Source organism: Varanus komodoensis, unplaced genomic scaffold (assembly GCF_004798865.1).
Source record: "Varanus komodoensis strain SLA01 unplaced genomic scaffold, ASM479886v1 scaffold43, whole genome shotgun sequence".
Taxonomy (NCBI): Eukaryota; Metazoa; Chordata; class Lepidosauria; order Squamata; family Varanidae; genus Varanus; species Varanus komodoensis.
Genome location: NW_025335985.1, coordinates 8,071,727 through 8,076,046, shown reverse-complemented (window position 1 = coordinate 8,076,046; position 4,320 = coordinate 8,071,727). Strand labels below are relative to the sequence as shown.

General features: G+C 68.4%; 1 protein-coding gene across 1 annotated transcript in view; it reads right to left on the bottom strand.

The window, feature by feature from the left end:
- Positions 1 to 4,320, bottom strand: part of RUSC2 (RUN and SH3 domain containing 2) — a 33,694-nt gene that overhangs the window by 22,789 nt on the left and 6,585 nt on the right. The window lies entirely within an intron of this gene.

Sequence of the window (4,320 nt, the reverse complement as noted above, 5' to 3'; positions counted from 1 at the left end):
AGGGTAAACGGCTTGAAGGCCTCGTTAAAGACTGAGAGGGACAGGCCCTGACGAGGAAACGTCCACAGGCCTCCGCGAGGGGCACCCGTCTCGTCTCACCAGCCTGTGGGTCTCTCTCGAGTGTCGACAGGCACGTGGGGTCTGGGGGCCCAAAAGGCCTTTGACAAGGTCCACTGGCTGGGCGAGGGGCGCGAGAGCAAGCGGCAGGCGCAGTGCTCATGGGCCAGAGTGGAGCCGCGCACACTGGGAAAGCGGTCCCCCCGCAAGGATGCACCGGCGGGACCCGGGCGGGCTGAGCCGAGCCGAGCCGGGAGGGGCCTTGGGCTGGCGCGGGCGGCCGATCTGAGGCGGCCTGTGCGCGGCTGCGCGAAGGAGGCCGCGTCCGCGCTGGGCACCACTGGGAACGAAGAGAAAGCGGGCCTGCCGAGCTCCCTCTTCCCACACACCAGTCCTCGGTGCGAGCGCACGTGCCTGTTGTGCTCCGCTCTGGTTGCCTTGCCTGAAAAGGGACACCGAGTCGGAGAAGACGCAGAGAAGGGCCCAAAAATGTTGGGGGGCTGAGCGGCTCTCCTTTGAGGGGGGCCACAACTGAACTGCCCAGCTTGGAAAAAAGGCATTAAGGGGAGACAGGGCAGCGGCGCTTAAAATACTGGATGGAGTGGAGGAAGCAGCGAGGGGCTTTCTGCGCCCTCTCCTGACACACTTGAACCCGGAATCATCCCTCGGGGAGGCCTAGGGCAGGCCAAAGGAAGGCCCTCTGCAGCTAAACTGTGGGGTTTGCTGCCCCGGAAGTGGCGATGGGCCCCATCCGGGTGGCTTTTAAAGGGGATTGGCGGAGTCATGAGGGGGGAGGCTAGCAGTGGCCACTGGGCCGCTGGCCGCATGCTCCCTCCTTCGCCAGAGCTGCCTGCCTGCCTGCCTGCGCGCCGGGCCGGGGAGGCCTGGCACCCCTCCTGCCGGAGGGACCCTGTGGGCAGCCGCTCTGGCCCCCCGTGCCTGGAGGCAGAGCCCGAGGCAGCCCGGACCCGCCCCAGCAGGGCTTCTTCCTGTTCTGGAAAGCACTCGGTGTGGGCAGGGGGGCAGCAGGGGGGCCTTCCCAGGCAGGGAAGCCCTGCAGAATTGTAAGGTGCCTAGGAAGGCCCGGGCAGTTGCGGGCGGCCCATAAGTGTGTGTGTGTGAGTGCGATAAACGAAATCAATTATCCTGGAGATGAGAGCAAGCGAGGAGCCTGGCACGGCCCCCGTGGCCCGAGGGCCGCACCCTTTCAGCCACTCCTGGGGCCCAGTCGCTCATGGCTCTCAGCCTGGGCCAGCGCCGTCATGGCGCACCAGCCCCGCTCCAAACTCCTGTCCTGACGGCACCGCAGCCCGGGAGGCGTGGGCCGGCGCCCCTGCGCTGCTGCCCCTCCAGGCCCAGGTGCATGTCGGGGCAGCGCTTCGTCCAGCCACAGGCTGAGCACAGACCGGCCCGCATGGGAGGGGCCTCGGCGTGGCGTGGGGGGCCGTGGCCAAGGCATGTGCCCGGCCCACTTGCCAGGAAAGGGAGGCTGCGGCTCGGGCCTGCTCAGGAGCGGCCACACCGGCTGCCTCTGTGGCGCAGCTGAGGGTGCACCAGCCCTCCCCAGAGGGCTCCTGGGGTGAGCCCAGCCACCAGCCAGACCGCCAGGAGGGAGGCAGGCTTCCCCCGGCAGCCTCCTTGCTTTCCTGCTGCCCCTCTGGGCAGCCCTTCCCAAAGCAAGCGCCACCCCCGACTCCTGCCAGGGCTGCAAACAACTCTATCGTTCGGGGCGCCAGGGGCTCTGGGCACCAGCAGCAGTCTGGTGGCCACACGCTCCGAGACAGCTGCACGGCCAGGCAGGAAGCGTGTGCCCACCAGGACCCCCTGTGGGGCCAGCAGCCCAGGGGAGGGAACCCACTGTGGGTCTACGGGGCTGGACACGGCCCTGGCGACACACGAAGGAAACAGACGGTCCAAGGCCTGAGGAAGGAGGAGAGCGCCAGCCCTCTGGCCACTGGGATGCCAGCAAGGTCCGTGGGACTTTGCCGTCTGATTCACAGCCAACCCTGAACCAGAGATTGGGGCCCCCTGCAGCCCCTGGAAGAGTGCCAGCCCATGGGGGGGGGGGGCTTGACTCTGTGTGCATGCCGCTTGCAGCCACTCACATGCGATTTCTCAATTTAATTTCAGCTTGCTCTTCCATGAAATTCCCAAAGATAGCTTGTGACATTTCAGAACACCACAAGCCAAATGAGAATGTACAGATTCAAATACTGAAATAATAAAAACGGTGAAAGCACAAAAGCCACAAATCGCACCCAGAGACAGAGCAAATGAAGGGACAGCGAGGCCTGCACTGCGCCCCAGCCGGCGCATCCATCGAGCACCAGGCAAGCCTTCCTGACAGGAACATTCTGGTCCTGGGGCAGCGCCACCAAGGCGGCCATGTTCCCAGGAGACCCCTGTGGCCCTCCGACAGTGGGAGCAGTGGACGGGGCTGCGCAGCCTCCCCAAAGCCACCTGATCCGATCAACTTGCCCCTCCGGCAACGACGGGCCTGCCCCACGTGCTCCCACGGGGCTGCTGGGAAGACCCCATGAGAAGCAAGAGCTGGTCCTCGCTCCGGCTCCCGGGGCAGCGGTGCTCCAGGGGACCCCTCACCTGCTTTCCTGGACTCTGTGGGATCACGCCGGGGCCCACCCACCCCACAGCTGCAGCTGCCTGCCTGCCTGCCCGCCCCAGCCCGACCCACCACGGCTCCCCAGCACCCCCGCAGAGGGAGGCCCTCTCCCCCCCTTGGCTGCGGGATCCATGGCAGAGGAGAAGGCAGAGGCGGTGTGGGGGGAGCAGGAGCACCCGCCCTGCCATGGCACAGGGATCAGTGGGGAGTGAAGGCCATGGCTCAGCAGCATGCCCCACTTGGCATGTAGAAGGTTCGGGGCTCCATCCCCAGGGGCATCCCTGGGGGGGCTGGGAACACCACCCGATCCCCTGGGAGCACCGGCTGCCAGCGAGGTGGCTCTGCTGAGCTGCAGCCTGTGGGGGGGATCAGGGCGACCGTCTGGAGTGCCCCTCCAGTGCCTGTGGCCACCTGCCCCACCCCAGGCTGGCAATGCACCGCCGCCGTGGCCCCCGGGACTCAAGTGGCCCTATCCGGCAGCCACACCGAACTGGCCAGGGCAACACGTGGACACCCAAGCCCAGCCTCTTCCAGCCAGGGCAGCTCCTTAGGAGCACTCTGGGAGCAGACGGGCCTCATCCGCACAGGCGCAAGTAACCTCGAGGGGGCAGGTGCGCAGGGCACAGCCAGCAGCTCAGGATGCCGGGCAGCGAAAGCAGCTCCTCGCAGCTGCAGAAACAGGCCTGGCTGGGCCAGAGGGGGGCAGAATCCCTCCCCCCGCACAGCTCCAAGGGATCCGAGGCAAAGGCGGGGGCCGTCGGGCCAGCAAGAGCCTGCAGACTGGATGCCAACAGCTCCCCAGGTGGCCTTAAGCAAAGCACACAAGCCTCAGGTAGCCCCACCTGTGAACTGGGTGGGACCGGGGGCCATTTGAGGTGAGGAGGACAAGCAGGTGCAGCAGTTTGCAGACTGGAGCTCCGAGCCCAGGCTCTGGGCCGCCTGGAGCAACACCTGCCCGGGCTCCAGCCAGGGCCCCGGGGCCACCTGGGCTCATGCCAGCAGGAGTAACAGGCGCGCTGGCTGGGCGCCCTGCCAGTCTCCCCGCACGGAGGACGACCAGCCCGGCTGCTTGGCGGGGACCCCGTAACAGCACCCATTTCCGGCTCCCCCTGGGATGACCATTAGAGTCAACCAGCAGCGAAGACAAAGCCGCGGACGAGCTGGAGCGCGGCGCCTGCCCAACGGGAGGGTCTGGCCGGGCTGCGCACTGTCCGCAGCCCCGAGCCCGGAGCGTCTCTCTGGCCCATGGCGCAGACGGGACGCCTGCAGAGGACGACCCTGGCGGGAGCAGCTCCCAGGCCAGGGCCGGCCGCCGGTCCCCAGGCCCGCAGTGCTGCGGCGTCGGCAGGGAGGCCGCCGATCCTTGCGGGACGCCCGCGGGCAGCCCCTGGGAGGGCGCGGGCCCGGCCGGGCCCAGGACAGCGAGGCCGGCCGCGCGTCCGCGCCAGCAGCCCCCCGCTAGTGCAGCGCCCGCAGAGCGGGGCCCACGGCGCTCGCGGCGGCCACCGGCGCGGCAAGAAAATGGTTGCGCCGCAGCCGCCGCAAAGGTCGCGCCGAGGACGGGCTGCGGCCGGCGCCGCCGCGAAGCTGCCGCAGCGGCCGGGCGCCCGGCCTCTCCCTGCGCCCCCCGGCCGAGCGCGAGC